The sequence below is a fragment of the Antennarius striatus genome, chromosome 4, assembly GCF_040054535.1.
Source record: "Antennarius striatus isolate MH-2024 chromosome 4, ASM4005453v1, whole genome shotgun sequence".
NCBI classification, from domain to species: Eukaryota; Metazoa; Chordata; class Actinopteri; order Lophiiformes; family Antennariidae; genus Antennarius; species Antennarius striatus.
This window is the reverse complement of record NC_090779.1, coordinates 22,364,354-22,380,106: the sequence shown is the minus strand read 5'-3', so window position 1 is coordinate 22,380,106 and position 15,753 is coordinate 22,364,354. Positions and strand designations below refer to the sequence as shown.

The following is a 15,753-nucleotide window of genomic DNA, read 5'->3' as shown; positions in this document are numbered from 1 at the left end:
TGGTGGTCCAATCTCACCAACAGCTTTGCGCAGTGGCAGTATCGTAGCCTATGAGGTTTACCCGAGGCGCGATTATTGCTAGTTGAAAACTTTACCCAATACCCCGCCTTGACAATTTGAAATATAATTGCCAATGGCAATTTTTGATAGTCTCTAAGGAGACTCATTATCTGTCTAAAAGTAACATAAGTTCATTGATGAATAGATGGGACATTGCAAGACATTCTTGGATATGTCTAAAGACAGTGATCATCAAAGTATCATTTAATTCCTACTCATTGAAAGCTATAGCCAATACCCCGCCCTTGTGACTCGGAAGTGATGAGTGACTGTGATTCTAAGAAGGGTCATGAAGTGTTGGTAAATGAAGAGTCTGTTTGAGACACTACACGCAGCTTGAGTTTTAAGAAAACCTTCAAAGATGCTATTTTAGATGAGATGGTTTGTTTCCATACAGATTTTTTTTCTGTTGGAAGTTACACCATAATGTTGTCACCTTTCTAGTTTGCTTTAGTTGTACTTTTCTAAGTTTTCCATTTGATCTTTACGTGTTGCACTCTCTTTAAACATGAACATTTTGATAGTCTGTAGAGGTACTGTGTGGCGCTGACCCTGTTTTTGGTTTTTCCCACACACTAAAGACTGGTAGCTGAGACCAGGGCCATTGTTGAAACCATAGCAAAGAGGAGTGTGAGTAGAGACATGATGCTGGTGGTCCAATCTCACCAACAGCTTTGCGCAGTGGCAGTATCGTAGCCTATGAGGTTTACCCGAGGCGCGATTATTGCTAGTTGAAAACTTTACCCAATACCCCGCCTTGACAATTTGAAATATAATTGCCAATGGCAATTTTTGATAGTCTCTAAGGAGACTCATTATCTGTCTAAAAGTAACATAAGTTCATTGATGAATAGATGGGACATTGCAAGGCATTCTTGGATATGTCTAAAGACAGTGATCATTAAAGTATCATTTAATTCCTACTCATTGAAAGCTATAGCAAATACCCCGCCCTTGTGACTCGGAAGTGATGAGTGACTGTGATTCTAAGAAGGGTCATGAAGTGTTGGTAAATGAAGAGTCTGTTTGAGACACTACACGCAGCTTGAGTTTTAAGAAAACCTTCAAAGATGCTATTTTAGATGAGATGGTTTGTTTCCATACAGATTTTTTTTCTGTTGGAAGTTACACCATAATGTTGTCACCTTTCTAGTTTGCTTTAGTTGTACTTTTCTAAGTTTTCCATTTGATCTTTACGTGTTGCACTCTCTTTAAACATGAACATTTTGATAGTCTGTAGAGGTACTGTGTGGCGCTGACCCTGTTTTTGGTTTTTCCCACACACTAAAGACTGGTAGCTGAGACCAGGGCCATTGTTGAAACCATAGCAAAGAGGAGTGTGAGTAGAGACATGATGCTGGTGGTCCAATCTCACCAACAGCTTTGCGCAGTGGCAGTATCGTAGCCTATGAGGTTTACCCGAGGCGCGATTATTGCTAGTTGAAAACTTTACCCAATACCCCGCCTTGATAATTTGAAATATAATTGCCAATGGCAATTTTTGATAGTCTCTAAGGAGACTCATTATCTGTCTAAAAGTAACATAAGTTCATTGATGAATAGATGGGACATTGCAAGGCATTCTTGGATATGTCTAAAGACAGTGATCATTAAAGTATCATTTAATTCCTACTCATTGAAAGCTATAGCAAATACCCCGCCCTTGTGACTCGGAAGTGATGAGTGACTGTGATTCTAAGAAGGGTCATGAAGTGTTGGTAAATGAAGAGTCTGTTTGAGACACTACACGCAGCTTGAGTTTTAAGAAAACCTTCAAAGATGCTATTTTAGATGAGATGGTTTGTTTCCATACAGATTTTTTTTCTGTTGGAAGTTACACCATAATGTTGTCACCTTTCTAGTTTGCTTTAGTTGTACTTTTCTAAGTTTTCCATTTGATCTTTACGTGTTGCACTCTCTTTAAACATGAACATTTTGATAGTCTGTAGAGGTACTGTGTGGCGCTGACCCTGTTTTTGGTTTTTCCCACACACTAAAGACTGGTAGCTGAGACCAGGGCCATTGTTGAAACCATAGCAAAGAGGAGTGTGAGTAGAGACATGATGCTGGTGGTCCAATCTCACCAACAGCTTTGCGCAGTGGCAGTATCGTAGCCTATGAGGTTTACCCGAGGCGCCATTATTGCTAGTTGAAAACTTTACCCAATACCCCGCCTTGACAATTTGAAATATAATTGCCAATGGCAATTTTTGATAGTCTCTAAGGAGACTCATTATCTGTCTAAAAGTAATATAAGTTCATTGATGAATAGATGGGACATTGCAAGACATTCTTGGATATGTCTAAAGACAGCGATCATTAAAGTAAAGTTTCATTTAATTCCTACTCATTGAAAGCTATAGCCAATACCCTGCCCTTTTGACTCGGAAGTGATGAGTGACTGTGATTCTAAGAAGGGTCATGAAGTGTTGGTAAATGAAGAGTCTGTTTGAGACACTACACGCAGTTTGAGTTTTAAGAAAACCTTCAAAGATGCTATTTTAGATGAGATGGTTTGTTTCCATACAGATTTTTTTTCTGTTTTCATGTCATGTCTGCGTGTATTTCGGTTATTCACTTCTTAAATTTGGAATTCAAAATTTTCTAAATAGATCTGACGTTCATAATTGTTATCGTCTGTTGCCATGACATTTTCTCGATTATTAAAATGCATCTGATATTTGGAAAAAGTTGGAAGTTACACCATAATGTTGTCACCTTTCTAGTTTGCTTTAGTTGTACTTTTCTAAGTTTTCCATTTGATCTTTACGTGTTGCACTCTCTTTAAACATGAACATTTTGATAGTCTGTAGAGGTACTGTGTGGCGCTGACCCTGTTTTTGGTTTTTCCCACACACTAAAGACTGGTAGCTGAGACCAGGGCCATTGTTGAAACCATAGCAAAGAGGAGTGTGAGTAGAGACATGATGCTGGTGGTCCAATCTCACCAACAGCTTTGCGCAGTGGCAGTATCGTAGCCTATGAGGTTTACCCGAGGCGCGATTATTGCTAGTTGAAAACTTTACCCAATACCCCGCCTTGACAATTTGAAATATAATTGCCAATGGCAATTTTTGATAGTCTCTAAGGAGACTCATTATCTGTCTAAAAGTAACATAAGTTCATTGATGAATAGATGGGACATTGCAAGACATTCTTGGATATGTCTAAAGACAGTGATCATCAAAGTATCATTTAATTCCTACTCATTGAAAGCTATAGCCAATACCCCGCCCTTGTGACTCGGAAGTGATGAGTGACTGTGATTCTAAGAAGGGTCATGAAGTGTTGGTAAATGAAGAGTCTGTTTGAGACACTACACGCAGCTTGAGTTTTAAGAAAACCTTCAAAGATGCTATTTTAGATGAGATGGTTTGTTTCCATACAGATTTTTTTTCTGTTGGAAGTTACACCATAATGTTGTCACCTTTCTAGTTTGCTTTAGTTGTACTTTTCTAAGTTTTCCATTTGATCTTTACGTGTTGCACTCTCTTTAAACATGAACATTTTGATAGTCTGTAGAGGTACTGTGTGGCGCTGACCCTGTTTTTGGTTTTTCCCACACACTAAAGACTGGTAGCTGAGACCAGGGCCATTGTTGAAACCATAGCAAAGAGGAGTGTGAGTAGAGACATGATGCTGGTGGTCCAATCTCACCAACAGCTTTGCGCAGTGGCAGTATCGTAGCCTATGAGGTTTACCCGAGGCGCGATTATTGCTAGTTGAAAACTTTACCCAATACCCCGCCTTGACAATTTGAAATATAATTGCCAATGGCAATTTTTGATAGTCTCTAAGGAGACTCATTATCTGTCTAAAAGTAATATAAGTTCATTGATGAATAGATGGGACATTGCAAGACATTCTTGGATATGTCTAAAGACAGCGATCATTAAAGTAAAGTTTCATTTAATTCCTACTCATTGAAAGCTATAGCCAATACCCTGCCCTTTTGACTCGGAAGTGATGAGTGACTGTGATTCTAAGAAGGGTCATGAAGTGTTGGTAAATGAAGAGTCTGTTTGAGACACTACACGCAGTTTGAGTTTTAAGAAAACCTTCAAAGATGCTATTTTAGATGAGATGGTTTGTTTCCATACAGATTTTTTTTCTGTTTTCATGTCATGTCTGCGTGTATTTCGGTTATTCACTTCTTAAATTTGGAATTCAAAATTTTCTAAATAGATCTGACGTTCATAATTGTTATCGTCTGTTGCCATGACATTTTCTCGATTATTAAAATGCATCTGATATTTGGAAAAAGTTGGAAGTTACACCATAATGTTGTCACCTTTCTAGTTTGCTTTAGTTGTACTTTTCTAAGTTTTCCATTTGATCTTTACGTGTTGCACTCTCTTTAAACATGAACATTTTGATAGTCTGTAGAGGTACTGTGTGGCGCTGACCCTGTTTTTGGTTTTTCCCACACACTAAAGACTGGTAGCTGAGACCAGGGCCATTGTTGAAACCATAGCAAAGAGGAGTGTGAGTAGAGACATGATGCTGGTGGTCCAATCTTACCATCAGCTTTGCGCAGTGGCAGTATCGTAGCCTATGAGGTTTACCCGAGGCGCGATTATTGCTAGTTGAAAACTTTACCCAATACCCAGCCTTGACAATTTGAAATATAATTGCCAATGGCAATTTTTGATAGTCTCTAAGGAGACTCATTATCTGTCTAAAAGTAATATAAGTTCATTGATGAATAGATGGGACATTGCAAGACATTCTTGGATATGTCTAAAGACAGCGATCATTAAAGTAAAGTTTCATTTAATTCCTACTCATTGAAAGCTATAGCCAATACCCTGCCCTTTTGACTCGGAAGTGATGAGTGACTGTGATTCTAAGAAGGGTCATGAAGTGTTGGTAAATGAAGAGTCTGTTTGAGACACTACACGCAGTTTGAGTTTTAAGAAAACCTTCAAAGATGCTATTTTAGATGAGATGGTTTGTTTCCATACAGATTTTTTTTCTGTTTTCATGTCATGTCTGCGTGTATTTCGGTTATTCACTTCTTAAATTTGGAATTCAAAATTTTCTAAATAGATCTGACGTTCATAATTGTTATCGTCTGTTGCCATGACATTTTCTCGATTATTAAAATGCATCTGATATTTGGAAAAAGTTGGAAGTTACACCATAATGTTGTCACCTTTCTAGTTTGCTTTAGTTGTACTTTTCTAAGTTTTCCATTTGATCTTTACGTGTTGCACTCTCTTTAAACATGAACATTTTGATAGTCTGTAGAGGTACTGTGTGGCGCTGACCCTGTTTTTGGTTTTTCCCACACACTAAAGACTGGTAGCTGAGACCAGGGCCATTGTTGAAACCATAGCAAAGAGGAGTGTGAGTAGAGACATGATGCTGGTGGTCCAATCTTACCATCAGCTTTGCGCAGTGGCAGTATCGTAGCCTATGAGGTTTACCCGAGGCGCGATTATTGCTAGTTGAAAACTTTACCCAATACCCAGCCTTGACAATTTGAAATATAATTGCCAATGGCAATTTTTGATAGTCTCTAAGGAGACTCATTATCTGTCTAAAAGTAACATAAGTTCATTGATGAATAGATGGGACATTGCAAGGCATTCTTGGATATGTCTAAACACAGTGATCATTAAAGTATCATTTAATTCCTACTCATTGAAAGCTATAGCCAATACCCCGCCCTTGTGGCTCGGAAGTGATGAGTGACTGTGATTCTAAGAAGGGTCCTGAAGTGTTGGTAAATGAAGAGTCTGTTTGAGACACTACACGCAGTTTGAGTTTTAAGAAAACCTTCAAAGATGCTATTTTAGATGAGATGGTTTGTTTCCATACAGATTTTTTTTCTGTTGGAAGTTACACCATAATGTTGTCACCTTTCTAGTTTGCTTTAGTTGTACTTTTCTAAGTTTTCCATTTGATCTTTACGTGTTGCACTCTCTTTAAACATGAACATTTTGATAGTCTGTAGAGGTACTGTGTGGCGCTGACCCTGTTTTTGGTTTTTCCCACACACTAAAGACTGGTAGCTGAGACCAGGGCCATTGTTGAAACCATAGCAAAGAGGAGTGTGAGTAGAGAAATTGATGCTGGTGGTCCAATCTTACCATCAGCTTTGCGCAGTGGCAGTATCGTAGCCTATGAGGTCTACCCGAGGCGCGATTATTGCTAGTTGAAAACTTTACCCAATACCCCGCCTTGACAATTTGAAATATAATTGCCAATGGCAATTTTTGATAGTCTCTAAGGAGACTCATTATCTGTCTAAAAGTAACATAAGTTCATTGATGAATAGATGGGACATTGCAAGGCATTCTTGGATATGTCTAAAGACAGTGATCATTAAAGTATCATTTAATTCCTACTCATTGAAAGCTATAGCCGATACCCCGCCCTTGTGACTCGGAAGTGATGAGTGACTGTGATTCTAAGAAGGGTCATGAAGTGTTGGTAAATGAAGAGTCTGTTTGAGACACTACACGCAGCTTGAGTTTTAAGAAAACCTTCAAAGATGCTATTTTAGATGAGATGGTTTGTTTCCATACAGATTTTTTTTCTGTTTTCATGTCATGTCTGCGTGTATTTCGGTTATTCACTTCTTAAATTTGGAATTCAAAATTTTCAAAATAGATCTGACGTTCATAATTGTTTTCGTCTGTTGCCATGACATTTTCTCGATTATTAAAATGCATCTGATATTTGGAAAAAGTTGGAAGTTACACCATAATGTTGTCACCTTTCTAGTTTGCTTTAGTTGTACTTTTCTAAGTTTTCCATTTGATCTTTACGTGTTGCACTCTCTTTAAACATGAACATTTTGATAGTCTGTAGAGGTACTGTGTGGCGCTGACCCTGTTTTTGGTTTTTCTCACACACTAAAGACTGGTAGCTGAGACCAAGGCCATTGTTGAAACCATAGCAAAGAGGAGTGCGAGTAGAGACATGATGCTGGTGGTCCAATCTTACCATCAGCTTTGCGCAGTGGCAGTATCGTAGCCTATGAGGTCTACCCGAGGCGCGATTATTGCTAGTTGAAAACTTTACCCAATACCCCGCCTTGACAATTTGAAATATAATTGCCAATGGCAATTTTTGATAGTCTCTAAGGAGACTCATTATCTGTCTAAAAGTAACATAAGTTCATTGATGAATAGATGGGACATTGCAAGGCATTCTTGGATATGTCTAAAGACAGTGATCATTAAAGTATCATTTAATTCCTACTCATTGAAAGCTATAGCCGATACCCCGCCCTTGTGACTCGGAAGTGATGAGTGACTGTGATTCTAAGAAGGGTCATGAAGTGTTGGTAAATGAAGAGTCTGTTTGAGACACTACACGCAGCTTGAGTTTTAAGAAAACCTTCAAAGATGCTATTTTAGATGAGATGGTTTGTTTCCATACAGATTTTTTTTCTGTTTTCATGTCATGTCTGCGTGTATTTCGGTTATTCACTTCTTAAATTTGGAATTCAAAATTTTCAAAATAGATCTGACGTTCATAATTGTTTTCGTCTGTTGCCATGACATTTTCTCGATTATTAAAATGCATCTGATATTTGGAAAAAGTTGGAAGTTACACCATAATGTTGTCACCTTTCTAGTTTGCTTTAGTTGTACTTTTCTAAGTTTTCCATTTGATCTTTACGTGTTGCACTCTCTTTAAACATGAACATTTTGATAGTCTGTAGAGGTACTGTGTGGCGCTGACCCTGTTTTTGGTTTTTCTCACACACTAAAGACTGGTAGCTGAGACCAAGGCCATTGTTGAAACCATAGCAAAGAGGAGTGTGAGTAGAGACATGATGCTGGTGGTCCAATCTTACCATCAGTTTTGCGCAGTGGTAGTATCGTAGCCTATGAGGTCTACCCGAGGCGCGATTATTGCTAGTTGAAAACTTTACCCAATACCCCGCCTTGACAATTTGAAATATAATTGCCAATGGCAATTTTTGATAGTCTCTAAGGAGACTCATTATCTGTCTAAAAGTAACATAAGTTCATTGATGAATAGATGGGACATTGCAAGGCATTCTTGGATATGTCTAAAGACAGTGATCATTAAAGTATCATTTAATTCCTACTCATTGAAAGCTATAGCCGATACCCCGCCCTTGTGACTCGGAAGTGATGAGTGACTGTGATTCTAAGAAGGGTCATGAAGTGTTGGTAAATGAAGAGTCTGTTTGAGACACTACACGCAGCTTGAGTTTTAAGAAAACCTTCAAAGATGCTATTTTAGATGAGATGGTTTGTTTCCATACAGATTTTTTTTCTGTTTTCATGTCATGTCTGCGTGTATTTCGGTTATTCACTTCTTAAATTTGGAATTCAAAATTTTCAAAATAGATCTGACGTTCATAATTGTTTTCGTCTGTTGCCATGACATTTTCTCGATTATTAAAATGCATCTGATATTTGGAAAAAGTTGGAAGTTACACCATAATGTTGTCACCTTTCTAGTTTGCTTTAGTTGTACTTTTCTAAGTTTTCCATTTGATCTTTACGTGTTGCACTCTCTTTAAACATGAACATTTTGATAGTCTGTAGAGGTACTGTGTGGCGCTGACCCTGTTTTTGGTTTTTCTCACACACTAAAGACTGGTAGCTGAGACCAAGGCCATTGTTGAAACCATAGCAAAGAGGAGTGTGAGTAGAGACATGATGCTGGTGGTCCAATCTTACCATCAGTTTTGCGCAGTGGTAGTATCGTAGCCTATGAGGTTTACCCGAGGCGCGATTATTGCTAGTTGAAAACTTTACCCAATACCCCGCCTTGACAATTTGAAATATAATTGCCAATGGCAATTTTTGATAGTCTCTAAGGAGACTCATTATCTGTCTAAAAGTAACATAAGTTCATTGATGAATAGATGGGACATTGCAAGGCATTCTTGGATATGTCTAAAGACAGTGATCATTAAAGTATCATTTAATTCCTACTCATTGAAAGCTATAGCCAATACCCCGCCCTTGTGACTCGGAAGTGATGAGTGACTGTGATTCTAAGAAGGGTCATGAAGTGTTGGTAAATGAAGAGTCTGTTTGAGACACTACACGCAGCTTGAGTTTTAAGAAAACCTTCAAAGATGCTATTTTAGATGAGATGGTTTGTTTCCATACAGATTTTTTTTCTGTTTTCATGTCATGTCTGCGTGTATTTCGGTTATTCACTTCTTAAATTTGGAATTCAAAAGTTTCAAAATAGATCTGACGTTCATAATTGTTTTCATCTGTTGCCATGACATTTTCTCGATTATTAAAATGCATCTGATATTTGGAAAAAGTTGGAAGTTACACCATAATGTTGTCACCTTTCTAGTTTGCTTTAGTTGTACTTTTCTAAGTTTTCCATTTGATCTTTACGTGTTGCACTCTCTTTAAACATGAACATTTTGATAGTCTGTAGAGGTACTGTGTGGCGCTGACCCTGTTTTTGGTTTTTCCCACACACGAAAGACTGGTAGCTGAGACCAGGGCCATTGTTGAAACCATAGCAAAGAGGAGTGTGAGTAGAGACATGATGCTGGTGGTCCAATCTTACCATCAGCTTTGCGCAGTGGCAGTATCGTAGCCTATGAGGTTTACCCGAGGCGCGATTATTGCTAGTTGAAAACTTTACCCAATACCCCGCCTTGACAATTTGAAATATAATCGCCAATGGCAATTTTTGATAGTCTCTAAGGAGACTCATTATCTGTCTAAAAGTAACATAAGTTGATTGATGAATAGATGGGACATTGCAAGGCATTCTTGGATATGTCTAAAGACAGCGATCATTAAAGTAAAGTTTCATTTAATTCCTACTCATTGAAAGCTATCGCCAATACCCCGCCCTTGTGACTCGGAAGTGATGAGTGACTGTGATTCTAAGAAGGGTCATGAAGTGTTGGTAAATGAAGAGTCTGTTTGAGACACTACACGCAGCTTGAGTTTTAAGAAAACCTTCAAAGATGCTATTTTAGATGAGATGGTTTGTTTCCATACAGATTTTTTTTCTGTTTTCATGTCATGTCTTCGTGTATTTCGGTTATTCACTTCTTAAATTTGGAATTCAAAATTTTCAAAATAGATCTGACGTTCATAATTGTTTTCATCTGTTGCCATGACATTTTCTCGATTATTAAAATGCAGCTGTTGTTTGGAAGTTACTCGACTGTAAAAATGCAGCTGTTGTTTGGAAGTTACTGCGTAATGTTTCTAGTTTGTCTTAGTTGTACATATCCAAGTTTTCTATTTGATATTCTTCACGTGTTGCGTTCTGAAGAGATTTAAACATTATATACATGCCATTCATTATTTTGCTGGCTGCATATGTATTTTGTTTAAATATACAATAAACATTTCTGTCACTTTATCTCATAAGTTTCACACACACATACACACACACACACACAAACACACACACACACACACACACACACACACACACACAGGACATAGGCGGCGGTCTGAGTTCTCTAATCTCGAAAGCTGTTTAAGTCAATTCATTGGACGTTTAGAAAGTTCTTGAAGACGTTTCGTCTCTCATCCAAGAGACTTCTTCAGTTCTGAAGGTGGCTGGTCATGTCCCAACTTATTAACCCTGTGGGTGTGGTCATTGCTATTCACATTCCAACGACCATCGTTGAAACCCGTCTGCCTCTTCAACGATTGTTGATGGGGGTGTCAAAGGGGGGTTGTTCAAATGCGAGTTTCTCCTTTGTGTGCTAATGAGGGTCATTAGCATGGACATATCTTCCCTGTCCAAGATCTGAACATCGGTATCCTGAAATGAGTGTCCCTCTTCCTTGAGGTGAAGGAAGACTGCTGAGTCCTGTCCTGATGAGTTGGCTCTTCTGTGTTGAGCCATGCGCCTGTGTAGTGGTTATTTGGTTTCCCCTATGTAGACATTGGAGCATTCCTCGTTGCATTTATCTTGGATGGACCAGTTTTTGTCAGAGGGTGTTTCCCGGTTTAAACTACACAGGAACCTTGTATTTGTTAAAGATCCTCCTTAGCTTTTCAGACACTTTAAGGAGACTTATTATCTGTGTAATATTAAAATTGAAGAGCATTAACTTTTGAATTGATATTGCCTACTGAGCTTATTAAGACTATAATATGTTTTATCTGTAGATTCAATCAAAAACAGCAACCGTTGGATGAGCATGAGGCTCACTTAACACCATGAAGACTTGGAATTGTCAGATATAGAAAATTAATAATTTGTAAAATGAGTATAAGAATAACTAGCTGCTCTCCTCAACTTCCTCTCATGTCCTTGTCATTCATCGAGGTCATGGTTATTAAGGCATTAAGTCCAATCAACTGGTTGTGGGAAGTTCATTGAAGACATTTCATTCAAGAGGCTTCTTCTGTTGTCTTGACAACTTGAAAAATATTCAGCAATTGTAATTTTAATAGTCTCTATGGAGACTAGATGTTTTAGGTTATTGCTTCAAAAATCACATTCAGAGATTAGGTCAACTGTAATGATTGTAGTATAGTATTAAAATGTGTCACCTCTTGAATGTTTTTCTTATGTCTTTAGCATCAGTGCCGCTGTTGCCTTCTGTGTGAGTGAAGAATGGATATATTGCACTTAGGAGTGTGTGTGTCCTTGGTTGTCTGTCTTTGTGTGTGGCTCCGCGGTGCACTGCGTAGTGCCCGGAGTGTCCCCCGCCTCACGCCCTATGCCAGCTGGGATAGGCTCCAGCTTCCCGTGACCCACTGCGGTGGATGCAGCGGCAGAAAATGGATGGATGGCTGTATAGAGAAACATGTTTCTGTTACATGAAGGTGTTTTTAGTCATGTCTTGCACTGGATGTAAAAACGAACCTCCTGTTCACGGTGCAGCAGAGGGCGCTCTGAACCAGGACATGTGGTAGTGAACAAACGGAGAGGAACCTACATGAAGTAGAGGAAGTGTTGATGTTAAATATACTTTAATTTAAGTTTAAATAAATTAAAACTTAACAACAGAGATTTTTGTTATTCTGGTAAAAAAAAAATTAGTTATGTCTTCTCATTTTGCCTGGGGTTACGACTGCAATCACTCCTCTAGGTTTGGTTTAATAATGTGATTACTGTAATCCAGTTGCTCGTAACTTATCTTTCTTCTGAACCCAGTAATCGGATTTTAAGAAACTGATGGTGCTTTCAGCCAAATGGAGTTTGGTCGTCTCCTTCAGAGATGGAGCAGAGGCTTTTAAGATATTCATCTCTACATACATTACTGGATTTAATCATAGTGTAGTTTGACCCCTTTGCTTTTGCAACCCAACTCATGGTAAATAACGTGAGATGATAGCTTTTCATCTTTAGCGCCATGTTTTCTATCTCTCACTCTGACATTTTAGATTCTCCTGACTGCTGGAGTGGAACACTGACATACGGCTTTAGTCTATCGAAGTGACAACCAGAGATTTACCAAACATAAACAAATAAATCGCACAGCATCACAGGACTAGTTCCTAGGTAACCATGTGACAGGACCGACAATTGCTATGGAAACCAGCTTATCCTCTCTGTGTCTCTCAGGTCTTTGAGGAAATGTGTGAGAATATTCCCTTTTCTGTGAATCGATTTTTCTCTTCAGGTTTGACAGTTGTGGAGGAAGACATTGTCACGTCACACGAAGTATTTTCCCTGCTTGCGCTGTACAAACTGTAGAATAAATTCAGGCAGCCTGCTTTACAGGAATCATGGTTGATCATAAAATGCGGCTGGCAGTCCTCACAGAGCTTCCTGAAAGGCAATGAATAAATTGCAAATCATTCAGCACTAGATGAAATATGACATCCCACCTGATTGACTTTTTTTGGAATTGGTGTCTAGAACAGCCTTTAAAATGAGGTCAGAGCACATTTAGCTTTTTGTGACATCACCCTTTCTTTCTATTTATTGTTTAGGAACTTTTTACTGACTAAAGAACTTCAACAATCTCCTGTATGCATTTTGTGCTTCGTAACAGGTTCAGCAGCTAAATGAAAATACCAACATTTACAAGCATTGACTCATAAGTCCAGTCCAGTTCTGTCTAGTACGGCTTAGTCCAGACCAATTTTATCCAGTCCAGTATCTCGGAAATTGGACGCCACTCATGACCTCATCAGTAGGTAAGTTATGCTCTGGTTCAGATAATTATCAGACAGTAATGCATCACTCAGCATTCTAATTCCCACAGGAGTTTTTGATGTGGATTTCTTTAGTACTAGAATTCAGATTAGATTCCTGGTTTGCTCAGGCATCTCATGAAAACATAAAAGTATTCTACTTCAATACAAACCAAAAACTCTTGACAAATATATCCTTATTTACAGGATGGAGCAAAAGAAGAGGAGAAAATAACCTGCATGTAAAAATACATGACTATTGCTCAGAACTGCTTCAGAATATTATCAATTATACATCCAAATTAATATGATAGTCCTTAGAATTTTTTAAAACATTTTTTTTGAAGATAAATTACCTTTGGGTTCTTCTTTTTCCAGAATTGGAGCCATCTTTCATTTACATTGCTTCTGTTCGCAAAGCATTCTGGGATTTCCCCCCCACCATATTTCACTAGATAACCACTACCCCTCCAACCAATAATGGGACACATCATGTCAATATGAGCTCTAGAGATTTCCGAGCAGAGAATTGATGCTGCAGAGTTTTATTGAATGCTGTTAACTCGCAGGAAGACATGTGACACCCACCCTGGACTTGCTCTCAACTAATCAATATTCATGAGAAAGTCTTACATTACAGTGAAGTCATGTTTCACAAGCAGTGGTTGACATGTTTTACATCAGACTGGACTTCCTGAAAGGTGGAGGAACAAATCAGATTCCAGTCCTGATTGGGGGAACCTGGCGTCATGAGTGAAATCAAATGAAATCCAACAAATGGGGTGTAAGTCCGACCTTAAGCACACAAAATAATCGATCAAACAATATTCTGTATCTAATAGCTTGCTTTTATATGTAGTTTTTATTCAGGGTTGGTCAAAAAGGACTTTGTTTCTTATACAATATTTACATTGTAAGACCGACTTTTATTATAAACATTACTTTTGTACATAAGAATAATTAACAGCTCTGGTTTTACAGATTTGTTTCTTCTGACTCCCATAAAACATAAACTATAATTATCCTGAACGATATTACAACTGAAGGCGTTTTTCAGGATCAGAGTAAACAAGAACTCCTTTTAATAATTTTCTTTAGATCTTTTGTTCAGGAAGCTCATTTGCAATCTGCTTTGCAGCAACTTTTTTATTTAGTTTCTGTTCCAGTTTCAACTAAATGAAAAAGCCGGCCGCTCTTCAAAGACAGAGACATCACAGTCGTTTCTATTACAAAAAGCAGGTGCAAATCAAAAAGATGCTTTGATATGCAGCCAATTATGGACATCCCTGTTGCATCACCGTCAAGCGACGACTCTTCCTCTTTCCTCGTCAGACGACTCTGTCCGTTATCCTCAGTTTAGACATTCAGACATCACACCAGTGACATGAACCTCAATAGTGATCAAGTTATTCAGCACACCCAATTAAACTCCTTCCAATCCTCTAATGCTGTCTCCTGAGTAATCACTGCCTGGTGTTGGAGGGGTTGCCCCCAATTATCCGTCTCCGTGGACACCCTGATGCTAGGCTGAATTGTGATGGAGCTTCATTGTTGTCGTCTTTGAAATGCCTTCAAGCGAAGGCAGTCAGCTGTCTGCTCTCGCCGCTCCACTGTCTGTCCCAGTTTGGAATATAAGAGCCATAAACTCTAACAATTATTGTTTTGCTTGACATGCATGTGTTTTATATTCCTACTTAGCATTATGAGTTCACCGTGTGTGAGTTTCTGTGTTAAAGACCTCATCTTATGTGAAATGAATATCAGAAGCTTGCACGCATGATCATAATAACCCCTCTTCTTCCAACAAAACACACCCCAATTCTTGTTTTATATCAGAGCAAACACAACCCAGTGATTTTATCAACGATTGCCGGTCAAACATCAGATGGTGGGAAATGTGGAAATGTTGATGAATGGTTGTGTTTCACCACCTGTTTTTATAGAGGAATGTAAGACATTTGAAACATTATGAAAAATCAGATCATCTATCTGTAGAGATTTATGCACAAACACAAACAGTAAGCTTATTTTTTCTGTGAACAGTGAAGCCAATAGTTTGAACTGTCACAGTAGGAACACAAGCAGTTATAAACAGTAAAAAGGGCTCAGTTCCGTTCATTGTTCCGCTAATTGTGACCTCCTGTCAGTGCAATGCAGCTGTCAGTGACACACCTCTGAGTTTTCTGCTGCAGCTGTTCAGACTTGGGGTCAAGCAAGCCGCTGTGCACTCAGGATTACTTCATCATGTCCATTTCAGATGCTCGTCAAACCCATTGAGTTGTTCATTCTTTATTGTGGGCTAATCCCACTAATTAGCTCAGCAGCGAACAATGGATGTTCACTCTGCTTAATTACGATGCAACTGGGATGTCCTTAGCAGAAGTCTTTTATTTCGTTGGTAAAAGGCTTCTGCTGTGTGTTCAAGATGAAAAAACATCAATGAGTTTTCTACATATATTTTCTGAAATTGATTGTGTGGAAAAAATGAGCTGTTCAAAACTCATTATGTTTCTGCTGTTACAAAATATGTCGGTTGAGAGTTAATAAATATGTAGAAGATTATTAAAGAAAGGATGAAACTGAGCCAGCAGTAGTTCAGTCCACAAGG

The 15,753-nt window shown here is 38.5% G+C and overlaps 13 non-coding genes across 13 annotated transcripts; all 13 read left to right on the top strand.

The window, feature by feature from the left end:
* The first annotated feature begins 21 nt into the window (after positions 1-21).
* Positions 22-162, top strand: LOC137594640 (U4 spliceosomal RNA). Its single transcript, XR_011035297.1, has one exon. It is a non-coding gene; the product is annotated as a U4 spliceosomal RNA (small nuclear RNA).
* A 568-nt stretch (positions 163-730) lies between these two features.
* LOC137594628 (U4 spliceosomal RNA) lies at positions 731-871 on the top strand. The gene has a single exon (XR_011035287.1). It is a non-coding gene; the product is annotated as a U4 spliceosomal RNA (small nuclear RNA).
* A 568-nt stretch (positions 872-1,439) lies between these two features.
* LOC137594654 (U4 spliceosomal RNA) lies at positions 1,440-1,580 on the top strand. Its single transcript, XR_011035311.1, has one exon. It is a non-coding gene; the product is annotated as a U4 spliceosomal RNA (small nuclear RNA).
* Positions 1,581-2,148: 568 nt separating this feature from the next.
* LOC137594664 (U4 spliceosomal RNA) lies at positions 2,149-2,289 on the top strand. The gene has a single exon (XR_011035320.1). It is a non-coding gene; the product is annotated as a U4 spliceosomal RNA (small nuclear RNA).
* A 723-nt stretch (positions 2,290-3,012) lies between these two features.
* Positions 3,013-3,153, top strand: LOC137594692 (U4 spliceosomal RNA). Its single transcript, XR_011035344.1, has one exon. It is a non-coding gene; the product is annotated as a U4 spliceosomal RNA (small nuclear RNA).
* Positions 3,154-3,721: 568 nt separating this feature from the next.
* LOC137594680 (U4 spliceosomal RNA) lies at positions 3,722-3,862 on the top strand. Its single transcript, XR_011035333.1, has one exon. It is a non-coding gene; the product is annotated as a U4 spliceosomal RNA (small nuclear RNA).
* A 723-nt stretch (positions 3,863-4,585) lies between these two features.
* LOC137594661 (U4 spliceosomal RNA) lies at positions 4,586-4,726 on the top strand. The gene has a single exon (XR_011035317.1). It is a non-coding gene; the product is annotated as a U4 spliceosomal RNA (small nuclear RNA).
* A 723-nt stretch (positions 4,727-5,449) lies between these two features.
* LOC137594660 (U4 spliceosomal RNA) lies at positions 5,450-5,590 on the top strand. Its single transcript, XR_011035316.1, has one exon. It is a non-coding gene; the product is annotated as a U4 spliceosomal RNA (small nuclear RNA).
* A 569-nt stretch (positions 5,591-6,159) lies between these two features.
* Positions 6,160-6,300, top strand: LOC137594653 (U4 spliceosomal RNA). Its single transcript, XR_011035310.1, has one exon. It is a non-coding gene; the product is annotated as a U4 spliceosomal RNA (small nuclear RNA).
* Positions 6,301-7,018: 718 nt separating this feature from the next.
* LOC137594652 (U4 spliceosomal RNA) lies at positions 7,019-7,159 on the top strand. Its single transcript, XR_011035309.1, has one exon. It is a non-coding gene; the product is annotated as a U4 spliceosomal RNA (small nuclear RNA).
* A 718-nt stretch (positions 7,160-7,877) lies between these two features.
* LOC137594663 (U4 spliceosomal RNA) lies at positions 7,878-8,018 on the top strand. The gene has a single exon (XR_011035319.1). It is a non-coding gene; the product is annotated as a U4 spliceosomal RNA (small nuclear RNA).
* A 718-nt stretch (positions 8,019-8,736) lies between these two features.
* On the top strand, positions 8,737-8,877 carry LOC137594662 (U4 spliceosomal RNA). Its single transcript, XR_011035318.1, has one exon. It is a non-coding gene; the product is annotated as a U4 spliceosomal RNA (small nuclear RNA).
* A 718-nt stretch (positions 8,878-9,595) lies between these two features.
* LOC137594659 (U4 spliceosomal RNA) lies at positions 9,596-9,736 on the top strand. Its single transcript, XR_011035315.1, has one exon. It is a non-coding gene; the product is annotated as a U4 spliceosomal RNA (small nuclear RNA).
* The last annotated feature ends 6,017 nt before the right edge of the window (positions 9,737-15,753 follow it).